Raw genomic sequence first — 12,820 nt, 5'->3', positions numbered from 1 at the left:
TTGTCTCCTGTGCCAATGTCTTCAAGGCTATTTCCCACTTTCTCTTCTATCAGCTTTACTGTATCTGGTTTTTGGTTGAGGCCTCTGATCCACTTGGACTTGAGTTTCATGCAGGGTGATAGGTATGTATATGCATTCTTCTGCATGATGACCTCCAGTTAGACCAGCACCATTTGTTGAAGGTGTCTTCTTTTTCCTATGGTGTATTTCTGGCTTCATTATAAAAAAAATCAGGTGTCCATAAATGTGTGGATTTATGTCTGGGTCTTCAATTCTATTTCTTGATCAATGTGTCTATTTTTATGTCAGTACCATGTGGTTTTTATTACTATATCTCTGTAGACCAACTTGAAATTGGTGACGGGGATACTTCCAGCAGTTCTTTTATTATTCAGTATTGTTTTAGTTATCTTAGGTGTTCTGCATTTCCATATGAAGCTGAAGATGGTCCTTTCAAGATTTGTGAAGAATTGCCCTGGAATATTAATGGATATTGCACTGAATCTGTAGATTTCTTTTGTTAGGGTGGCCATTGTTCCTGTGCTAATCCTACCAATTCATGAACATGGGAGATCTTTCTACCTTCTGATACCGTCTTCAATTTCTTTCCTCAAAGACTTGGAGTTCTTGTCATACAAGTTTTCTACTTGCTTGGTTAGGATTACTCCAAGTTATTTTTTTATTGTTTCTGGCTATTGTAAAAGGTGTTGTTTCTCTGATATTTTTCTCATTTTGTGTGTGTCACTTGTATAAAGGAAAGCTACCATTATTTTTAAAGTTAATCTTGTATCTAGCCACTTTGCCATAGCTGTTTATCGGATATAGGAATACCCTGGTAGATTTTTGGGGTTAGTTATGCATACTACAAATAACAAATATGTAAAACAAGATAGAGTAGAGCAGCATGATTTAATTGCTGTGCTAATAACTAATGCTCATATGTTTTATATTACCTTACATCTTATATAACTTACCATTAAGAAATTATGTTGATAACTCAAGATGATATCTTCTGTGTGTGTAGAAGTGCATATGTGTGGGTGTGTGTGTATGCTGGTATGAGCTGGTGGGTATGCAGGTCAGAGGACAGCCTCACATGTAACTATTCAAGTGCCATCCATCTTATTTTGAAAGATGGTTTCTCATTGGCCTGGAAAATTATAATTTAAAAAATATGAATGAATTTTCTTTTCTTGGTTAGTACATGTGTGGCCCTTGATTTTCTTTCCCTGGTCAATGAGGTTAACAAGCATAATTCCAGGTTAACAAGAATAAAATAGAAATCAGTGACTACTTAGTAGCTATGCTATTCTTTTTTTGGTGGATGGGGCTTATGTATGTGTACTGTGTATGTGCCACATGTTCAAAGTGTGGGGGTGCAGGTGTGTGTGCACACACATGTGTGCATTTATATGGAGGTACAAGACTGACATTATGAGCCAACTGTTTTCCCCTGTCTACTGAGCTGCCCCTGAGGTTTTTTTGGGTGATGGGGTGGAGGTGGGGTGACTTTTGATGAATGCTTTTATTTCCTTAGGGGTTATACGTCTATTTAAATTGTTTATCTGATCTTGATTTAACTTTGCTAAGTGGTATCTATCAAGAAAATTGTCCATTATTTTTAGACTTTGCAATTTTGTCAAGTATAGGTTTTTGAAGTGTGACTTAATGATTCTTTGGATTTCCTCAATACCTATTGTTATGTCCTCCTCTTCTTTTCTGACTTTGTTAATTTGGATATTCTCTCTTTTTTATTTAGTTAGGCTGGATAAGGGTTTGCTTATCATGTTAATTTTCTCAAAGAAACCAACTCTTTATCTTATTGATTCTTTGTATCATTCTCTTTGTTTCTATATCACTGATTTCTAGAGATTTCAGGTGTTCTGTGAAATTGCTATTACGAGATCTTTCTATTTTGTTTATGAAGGCACTTATTGCTATGAACTTTCCTCTTAGCACCACTTTCATTGTGTCTCATAAGTTTTGATATGTTGTGCCTTAATTTTGATTGTATTCTAGGAAGGCTTTAATTTCTTTCTTATCACTGCCTTGACCCAGTGGTCATTAAATAGAGAGTTGTTCAATTTATGTGAGTTTGTAGGCTTTCTGTTGCTGTTATTGTTGTTGAAATCCAGCTTTAATTCATGGTGGTCCAATAAAATACAGGGTATTATTTCAATTTTCTTGTGTCTGTTAAAACTTACTTTTTAACCAAGTTTCTGGTCAGTATTTTTAGAATGGCCTGTGAGGTGCTGAGAAGAAGGTATATTTTTTTGTGTTCTATAGGTATCTGTTATGTCCATTTGGGTAATAATGTCTGTTAATTCCATTACTTCTCTGTTTAGTTTTTGTGTAGAATACCTGTCCAATGGTGAGAGTGGAGTTTTGAAGTCTCCTACTATTAATGTGTTGGGTTTGATGTATGATGTAACCTTTAGTAATGTTTCTTTTGCAAATGTGGCTACCTCTGTATTTACTGAGTAATGTTCAGAATTGATATGTCATCTTGGTAATATTTTCCTTGGATGAGAATAAAGTAGTATCCTTCTATTTTGGTTGGAATTCCATTTTGTTTGATATTAGATTGGTTATAACAGCTTGCTTAATGGGTCCATTTCCTTGGAAAATCTTTTTTTTCCAATGAGGTAATGTCTATCTTTGATGTTGAGATGTGTTTCTTGAATGCAGCAGTAGGAATGGATTCTGGTTTTGCACCCATTCTATTAGCCTGTGTCTTTTTATTTGGGAATTGAATCCATTAATATTGAGAGATACTAATGACCAATGATTCTTAATTCCTGTTATTTTGGTCGTGATCATGGTAGCGTGTGTGTACACTTCCCTTCTTTTGGTTTTGCTGGTGTGAGATTATTTATTTCCTTTGTTTCATGGGTGTAGTTAGCCTCCTTGTGATGGAGTTTTTCTTCTAGTACTTCCTAGAGGCCTGAATTTATGCATAGATGTTGCATAATTTGCCTTTTCATGGAATATCTTGTCTTCTCCATCTATGATGATTGAAAGGTTTTTTTGGTATAGTAGCCTAGGTTGACATCTATGATATCTTAATTCTGAAAGACATCTCTTCAGGCCGTTCTTGCTTTTAGAGTCTCTGTTGAGAAGTTGGGTGTGATTCTAATAGGTCTGCCTTTATAGTTACTTGACCTTTTCCCCTTGCAACTTTTAATATTCTATCCTTGTTCTGTGTGTTTAGTATTTTGATTATTGTGTGAAAGGAGTCTTTCTTTTCTAGTACAATGTATTTGCTGTTCTGTAAGCTTCTTGTGTGTTTATATGCATGTCCTTTTTAAGGTTTAGAAATTTATCTTCTATAATTTTGTTAAAAATATTTTTCATTTTTGAGCTCACGTTCTATTCCTATTATTCTTAGATTTGATCTTTTCATAGTGCTCCAGATTTTCTGTATATTTTATGTCAGCAATTCTTAAGATTAACATTTTCTTTGACCAACATATCTATTTCTTCTTTCACATCTTCTATGCCTGAAATTCTCTCTTCCATCTCTTGTATTCTGTTGTTAATGCTTACACCTGCAGTTCCTGTTTGCTTACCTTGATTTTCCACCCTCAGCACTCCCTCTATTTGTATTTATTTTTTATTTTTTTCTATTTTAATTTTCAGGTCCTGAGGAGATTTATTCATTTCTTTTACCTGTTTGGTTCTTTTCTTGGCTTTCTTTAAGGGATTTATTTATTTCCTTTCATTCTTTGTGTTTTCCTGGATTTCTTTAAGGGAGTTAATTCATTTACTCTTTAAAGACGGCTTTCATTGCCCAATGGTGATGGCACACACCTTTAATCCCAGCACTTGGGAGGCAGAGGCAGGTGGATCGCTGTGAGTTCAAGGCCAGCCTGGTCTACAAAGCAAGTCCAGGACAGCCAAGGCTACACAGAGAAACTTTGTCTCAAACAAACAAACAAACAAACAAACAAACAAACAAACAAACCGACCTTTATAATCTTCATGAAGTTGTTGGTAAGGTCATTTTCTTGTGCTTCTGCTGTGTTAAACTATTCAGGACTTGCTGTAGTAGCATAGCTGGGCTCTGGGGGTACTACCTTACCCTGGTTGCTGCTGATCGTGTTTTTACACTGGCATGTAGGCATCTGGGTTTGGGGTAAGTATAGGTTTAGCTGCTGATTTTTTTCTTTTCTTTCTTTCTTTTCTCTTCTTTTTTTTTAGCTTATCTTTGTTGGTTGAATGTTTTTCCCTTGGTTGCTTATTCTTCTCTGATCTTCTGGCCTGAGTAGACTGTGCTTCTTGTGACCCTCAAGTCCTCAGTGTCAGTAGGGTACCTCTGCTGGGGTTTGGCAGCCTGCATGACCTTTGGGGTTTTGGATGCCAATGTTGCCTCTGGATTTCTTGGCTTCTTGGAGATGGCATGGCCTCTGTGGTTCCAGGTACCATTGTGGCCTCTAGGGTTCTACGTTCTGGTAGAGCATCGTGCTTCTGCTGGAATTGTGAGTTGGGATATGGAGATAAGGGGAAGAGGTACTGTTGTGGGAGCTTGGTGGACTCTGAGGAAGTTTTGGGTGTCTATGGGTGGGTCTTACCTGGAGCTCCAGGACCAGAGTCAGTGCTGGTAGATCAGTGGCCTTCTGCCAGAGTTGTGAGCTGGAATGTGGAGACTAATATTCTTTCTTTGTTCTGTATATTTACTGTTTTGATTATTTTGTGGTGAGGGGAGTTTCTTTTCTGGTCCAATCCATTTAGTGTTCTGTAAGCTTCTTGTACCTTTATAGTCATCTTCTTTGGGTTAAGAAAATTTTCTCCTATGGTTCTGTTGAAAATATTTCCTGGGTTTTTGAGCTGAGATTCTTCTTCTTTTATTTCTATTATTCTTAGGCTTGGTCTTTTCATAGTGTCTGAGATTTCTTGGATGTTTTGTGTTAGGAATTTTTAATATTTAACATTTTTTAAATCAATGAATCTATTTCTCCTTTCATATTTTCAATGTCTGAGAGTCTCTTTTCTATCTCTTGTATTCTGTTGGTTATGCTTGTGTCTGTAGTTCCTATCCACTAACCTAGATTTTTCATTTCCATAATTTCTTCGGTGTTTTCTTCATTGTTTCTATTTCCATTTTCAGGTCTTGATTAGTTTTGTTTGTTTGTTTGTTTGTTTTTCATTTCCTTCAACTATTTGGTTCCCTCCCCCATTTCTTAGCTTTCTTTAAGGGATTTTTTCATTTCTTTCTTTCTTTTTTTTTTTTTTTTTTTTTTTTTTGTTTGTTTGTTTGTCTTTTCCTTGATTTCCTTAAGGGATTTTTAAATTTCTTCTTTAAGGAACTCAATCATCTTCATAAGTTGGTTTTAAGGTCTGTGTGTGTGTGTGTGTGTGTGTGTGTGTGTGTGTGTGTGTGTGTGTGTGTTTGGGGGGTGTATTTCAGCTGCTTTGGAATATTCAAGGCTTACTGTAGTAGGATAACTTGGTTTTGGAGGAGATATATTGCCTTGGATGCTGTTGATTGTGTTCTTACACTTACACTGGCATTTAGGCATCTGCATTTCAGTGTTTATATGGCTAGATGCTGACTTTTGAAATTGTCTTTGTTGGACAGGTGTTTTGTTCTCTGGTTTCTGTTTCCTATCTTGTCTTCTGTCTTGTGTGGCCTGTGGTTGAACAGGGCGTCTCCACTTGAGTTGGGGGCTGGGCTTCTGGTGGCCAATGTGGCCTCATGTCATGCATTGGGGAGGGATGACTCCACCCACGTTGGGGGCCAGGACATGGTTACAAGGAAGGAATGGGTATTAGAGAAAGGAATGTTGGACACTGAGAGAGTAAGGGAAGACCATAGGCAAGTGACCTACCTGGACTTCAGGCAACTGGCATGGACTCTGGTGGAGCAGAGAGTCTCCACCCAAGTTGAGGTCTGGAACAGGGCAACAAGGAGTATGGAGACTGGGGATAAGGTGGGCAGGCATTGGTCGAGTGAGAGAATGTGTGGAGGGGTTCATGGTTGGGTTGCTTACCTGGACTTCTGGTGGCTAGCTGTGGTCTCTGATAGAGCCAGAAGTTTGTTTTTATTTTCCCTTTCCAAAATCTTATGATGTATTGCTTTGGCAAGCTTTTTTGGATTAGTTACAAAGTAAGTTTTCTTCTTTGGCATGTAAAATAAGGCAGTTCATATCAGTTGGTGTTTTGGGCATGTATGTATGTAGGTATACATGCACATGTATGCACATGCATGTAGAAGACAGAGTCCAACCTTTGATGTTGTTTCTTGAGAACTGCCCACCTTATTTTATATGATGGAATCTTTTACTAGAGTAAAATTTCTGCTTACATTAGGCTGGCTCGTGGGAATCCTTGGGACCCACCTTGTCTCACCATCTTTTCCCTTCTGTTTTGATGTCGCTCAATGTAAGCTATAGAAAAATGTCAAACAGTTTTTCCTACTCCTGTACACCATTCGACATAATGCTCCTGACACTAGATACATGGAAAGTTTCCCCACAAAGGAGTTCTCAACCCATCACAAAGGATAAGTTAACTTACACTTCAATTTAATTCTATAGCAACTACCTAGATATAGTGTCATAGGGTTAATGGCTCCATCTCATAGAACTGACCCCTACTTCACATGCCAACTTGAAGTCTCGGATTGCAACCTGTATTTCTGGTTGCTAAGTTGAGGTTCCTAAGGCCTCCTTGGGACTGATTAATTTTCTAGAATTGCTCATAGAAGAAAAGGAGGCAATTTTCTTCAATCTGCCTATTTAATATTCAAAAGGATCTAAGTGTGAATGCCTGAATGGAAGACGTGCATGGAGTGGGGGCTTGAAGAGGGCACACAGCTCTTTCCTGTCCTCTCCCATGTGCCTTTCACTACAAAGTCCCTCACACTCCGCTCTATGAAAGCCTCTTTCTGTGAAGGATTAATCACTAGTGTATAATGATCAACTTGACCCTTGGCCCCACTCCTCTCCCAGAAGGTAGAAATACTTTATGGGATGGGAGGTAGAATACTGAATGTTCCCACTCCTAATCATGTCATTGGCTCTTCTGGCTGACAGTCCCCAGTCTCCATTCTGAGGCTGTCCAGTAGGCCTTAACTATCAACCATCTCCTTAGCATACAAATTGTACTTCTCACTTAAGAGAATCCAAAGGGCTCAGGAGGCGTGTGCCAAGGAAACAGGAATGAAGTCAAAAACTATATCCATAGCATCATACCTATCTTCTAGGTTTTGCATTTCTTTAATCTGAGTTTTTTTCTAAGATTGAGATTTGATTCATTTTTCTTTCTTAGCTGAGGCTTTGTGTTTCTTTTCTGAGGATTTAAATTTAAATGTAAAATATATTCATAACTGTTTCAGATTGTTTTGTAAGTTTCCTTGAAAATCTTTTCTCAGATCAGTCTACCATCTTTTTCTCATCTTGGTGGTAGCTTCTACTGACTGATAATTCTTCAGTTTGAGATCTTCCTGGCTCCTAGAATGAAGGATAATTTTCAAATGGTTTTTTAAATTGTGTTATATGATCTGGATCCTATGGAAACTTAATTATTTTAGCTGGCTTTCTTGGTACTGCTATAGGAGAGGAAGGGAGGAGACAAGACCTCATTTTTGCTGAGTGAACATGTAAGTCTGGGCTCTCAGCTCTTGAGGATGTGTGTTAGAGGAGGTCCTTGTTACTGATGGGTTAGCATTAGAGTTCCAGTTCCTTACATATCCCCCAATGACACTGGCCCTACTTGGCCTTTCATAACACCGTACCAGAATAGTTTATTGGGACACCTCAAGATATGGGTACATGAAGCTGGAGCTCAGACTCCTCGATCTTCATCTCCTGGCTTAGATTTGAAAGGGGAAAGTGCGCGTGCTCTCTCTCTATCTCTCTCTCTCTCTGTGTCTCTCTATGTCTCTGTCTCTGTCTCTCTGTCTCTCTGTCTCTCTGTCTCTCTGTCTCTCTCTCTCTGTCTCTCTCTCTCTGTCTTTCTCTCTCTGTCTCTCTCTCTCTTGCTCTGTGTGTATGTTTTGGATATTGTCCAATTTCTGTCTTCTGGGCTGCCTCTTTCCAGGTATTTGACTAAGAACATCCATTTGTCAGGAATTCTCTTGTCTGTTTGTATCAGTATTTCTAGTCCTGGTTTCTTCATCTCTAAGATATACACTACAAAAAGAAAACCCACATATGTTGTTTGTTGGTTTTTGAGGTCTACAGCCTGTCTGCCTTCTTTATGCCACCTTTCAAAGTCTTCTTAGGTTTCCTTTATGTATAAAATGTAGTTATATTTAACTGGAAAAAATAGAGGATGGTGCATAGAAGCCCTTTCCTCTTACCTTGTGAGATTTAAGTTACAACACACACACACACACACACACACACACACACACACGGTCTTTCCCAAAGGCAGTTGTTAACCAGAGGGAAGGGTGTGGTTATAGGTGGAATTGCAATAAGGAGAGATATAAGTACATTTAAAGCATAAACAATGTGATAGAAAAACTCCATTGACAGGAATATGAATATGGGTGTAGGCAGATTCTATTTTGTCCCCTGTTATTAGTACAGAGTGAATATGAGTGACATCTATGCCATATAAATTTCTTTTTAAGAGCCCAGGAGTAGATGGATCTCCTCTGATACAAAAGATCATTGTCATTGACTGCCACGTGCTAAGTGAAACCAGAGGTCATTTTTTAAACCATTGGCAATAGGTAGTACTGTTTTAGGTACAATAAGATCAACTTTATTTATTTTTTTTAAGATCAACTTTAGTAAGCAATACATATGGCATTTCCTTTGTCATTTTCATACAACTATAATTTCCATTATCAGAGCTTTCTAAAGAGCACTTAATTGTTCTAAAATATGGATTCTTGCATTTCGATTATCAGTACGATTAGTCCAACCACATTACCCCTCATCCACATGACTAAATATTTGTGTGCTATTGATAGGTATCTGTGCTGATGAGATGAGTCAATTCAAGCCAAATTAGAGTATATAAATGTAGATTTATTGGGGCCAGTGCTCAGGTAGGTTCGCCAATCTCACAGGAGGGGGTCAGTGAAGTAGGGAGACAGAAAAGGGGGGCAAAGAGAAATGCAGAGAGAGGGGGCATGGGAAGGAAGGAACCAAAATTTCTGGATTACATAGTGAAGAGCCTTTGGGGGAGAAGTATTTTCAAAACAATCTTACAAAGGCATCTTTTGGATAGTAATTATCTATTGATCCTGAGTGACCCGCCAGTGCAATCTGGCAATTTAGTTGCCCAACCCTTCACCAGTAAATTGAGGCAATTTAGTTGCCCAACCCTTCACCAGTAAATTGAGGCATGCTTTCCCATCAGGATTAAGTCTATAATCCCTTATGAACATGAGTTACAGATCACTGACGTGCACACATTTTTGTAATACGATTACTTGTTGATATGTAATTTCAGTAGAGGATGAAGAGGAAGAAGGGTTAGTTCTCTGAGCTGCTGCTTTAGCACCGGAATTATTTAATAAGCTAACATCCCACCTTGCTTCAGGTCACATTTCTTGTAAGATTTAACCTGGAGCCTCCAGATAGCACCTTAGAGTGTGCTGAGCCAGAGCCTTAGTAGTGATGGGCAGGAAAAGGACGAACCTACTGACAGGCCCAAAATGTTGAATTTTGCTCTTTAGTTTATTTACTGTGAAAGTAGGCATTACTTTAAGTATTGATTAGGCAAGCAGGAGAAGAGAATGTCATATAGTCATCCACACAATGAGTGACCAATAGATTTCTCAGGGAATCTGATCAGCATTGGCTCAGGTGCTTTTTGTCCTAGCTGCAATTGTTTCTGCACTAGAAGTCAGGCTTGTTTTTACTTTTTCTCCCATGAAGGGACCATTGACAACTCTGTATAGAATAATTCCCAGTGTGGGGGAAACAAACAACAATGACAACGAACAAAAAACTAAGTTCTAGGGCAGCTGAGCCCTAGCTCGTGTTACTGGCCCTGGAGCCCCTTGACAGTCAGTCTGTGGAACTCAGGTGGTGCATCAGACACTGCTCCCAGCTCTGGTCTTGGACAGATCCCAGTGACTAGGGCTGCAGTGGAGGCTGGAGTGGGTGTGGGAGGTGCCTGCAGAGAGCTTTGGGTTCCTGTCAGATCATTTGGGCGGTTGGGAGGGTGAGCACTGAGCTCTAGTGAGTTCATTTGGCCCTTGCTGCCAAGACCTGCCAAATGCGTCCAGCAGAAGTAAAATTCCCTCCCTCCCTCCCTCCCTCCCTCCCTCCCTCCCTCCCTCCCTCCCTCTTTCCCTCCTTCCCTCCCCTCTCCCTCCGTCCCTCCCTTTATTGTAGTTTTAAGCTACATGACTACCATTGTATAACTAGAGAGTGCATTTTCAGGACTGCTCAAATCTGTGTTTTCCTAGGTTGAAATCATTATTAGTCCTAAATAAATGTAATTTTAAGAAGTTTTTGACTAGGTCAGTTTTCTTGAATTAGACACCAAATTAAGAGACAGATAGTGTTCCCCCTTGTGTTTGTGCACACTTTGATGCTTGGTACCTGTGGAAGGCACAGAGATCCTTGTGCTCACAGAACAGCACTAGGAAAACAAGGCATGTTAAATTTACAGGACTGTCTCTTTAAAGAGATGTAAATTAGGATTCAAGCCCCAGGCAAACCGCTGAGGTGCCTATTTAGCATATGAAATCAGACCTGGCCACCAGATTCTCCCAGCATCCCTCAGTCCCTACCTGTTTCAGGTTCCTCCTGGCTGGCATACGCAACCCCCTACCTCAAACTTCTCCAGCCCAGGGGGGCTGGCCTGCCCTTCTCCCAGCTGTCCTTCCCTACATAATCTAACTTTTTTCTGTTCCCTGGTCTTTTCATCTACTCTTGGGGCCTCTTGGCTGCTGCACCTGGTTTTCTTCTCTCCTTTCTCTATACTCATTCCTCCTCTCCTCACATGGCTCAGGGACATGTCCACTCTGGACTCCCAGATGTTCCTGTTGGTTTAAGATATTCCTGTGTCCCTACCTGCTGCAGAATGGCTGGCATACCCCATCCACTACCCTGAACTCTCTAGCCCAGGGGCAGGGCAGACATTTTGATTCTCTTCTCTTCTCTTCTCTTCTCTTCTCTTCTCTTCTCTTCTCTTCTCTTCTCTTCTCTTCTCTTCTCTCCTCTCCTCTCCTCTCCTCTCCTCTCCTCTTCTCTTCTCTCCTCCTCCTTCTCTCTTCCCCATCTGCATCTTTTTCTTCCCCCTTTCTCTCTCCCCCTCTCATCCTCCGCTCCCCCCCCCCCGCATCTACATATCATCTGCCTCTCTGCCCCTCCCCTGCTTCCAATAAGCCTGCATTTATAAACTGTGACTTTGTCTTGCAGTTAGCTCATTCTGGTGTTTCAATCAGTTCATGCCTGTGACTAGGTCTCCCTTTTATCTACAATAAACTTTCTCCTCCATTATACCTAGGAACAGTCACGTCCTTTCCTTCCCTCTTTGTTTCTTTCTCTATTCATCTGGTGCTGAAAGCCAGGAACAGTCATTTCCTTTCCTCTTTATTTCTTCTTGTCATTCACTTGATGCCAAAACCCTGGGAGTGGCTAAATGAGTTCCCTCTCGAGGACCTGGCCCGCTCTGAGCCAGGCTGCTGACCTGACTCTCCTAAGATAGGTGCCCTCACTATTTCTGCTGGCTTCTGTCACCCATTAAATTTGACTTCAAATTCTAGAGTCCAATTCTTTGGCTGCTGCTCCCCACAGCCTGCTTCCCAACCATTTGTCTCTCACCTACTCCTTGTGTCTCTCTGGGCTGTGGCCTGCTGTGCCCTCCCTGTGGGCACCTGTGTGTTTCTGCCTCTGGCCTAATACACCCATGTGAACATCTCTGGTTTCTTCTGTCCTTTGCCCTCTCCTCAACCGGTTCTCAACTGGATGAGTGTCAACCCAAGCTGCCTGCTTTGTTTACTGTTGCTACAAAAGCCACACCAATATGCCAGGAAGCTCCTCATATTCCCACTGAAACCCAATCACAAGGACAGAGGACACCTTTTCTCTGTGAGTTGGACCATTTTCCTTCTCACAAGTTTCCATTCTGTGTGGGGATGGAAATTCTTGTCATAACAACACTTTATCCACATTCTCCCTAGGAGCTGCTAGGTGGGCATACCCTGCTGAGTCCCGCTATCTGCAGCCTGGGACCAGTTCACTAGAAGCTACCTTCTGCCCCACCCCCCACCCCCTGTCTCTCTCTGCCTTTCTGGACTTGTGTGACTTTCCTTGCCTCCAGTGAGCTGCCTGCAAATCCCATGCTTTTCTTAAGTTCTGGGCCTAGGCAACCTTGTCCCTCTTGTCTCTCAGCTTCCTCCTACAGTTTTGCAGCTTCTCTATGCCCTTTGGTGTCTATGATATTGGAATCCTCCCTCAGGTGGAGTTCCTGCATATTCTTCCTTGTCCCTTAACTATTTCTCTCCATGCTTCTATGTCATATGTGTCTCCCTGGCTCCTAGAGCCTGCTATGCCCTTGGTGTACCCACCATGTGGGCAACTTTCTATTGGCATCTTTTGGCTCTGGTCTGCTGCACCCATTTGTGTCTCTTTACTAAAGACACTTACCGGTTCCCCTTTCCCCTAGGAACTGCAGCCCCCCTATGTCGTTGAGAAACTGTAAAATTGTAAAATTATAAAATGTAAGACCTGAGGCTTCTCCCATTTCTCGTTACTACTAGCCTCAGGAGTTCCACCCTAGTTCCCAGAATAGCTACATGCGAGCTCCCAACTATCAAAGGTCCCATACAGTTTCCAGTAACTGCCCTAGGGACCCACACCCAAGTCCCCACAAGAGGTCTCCCAACGCCAGTGTCCATATGATCTAA

This window comes from Acomys russatus, chromosome 5 (genome assembly GCF_903995435.1).
Source record: "Acomys russatus chromosome 5, mAcoRus1.1, whole genome shotgun sequence".
NCBI classification, from domain to species: domain Eukaryota; kingdom Metazoa; phylum Chordata; class Mammalia; order Rodentia; family Muridae; genus Acomys; species Acomys russatus.
The sequence above is the reverse complement of the archived record's forward strand: the minus strand, read 5'-3'. Positions refer to the sequence as shown.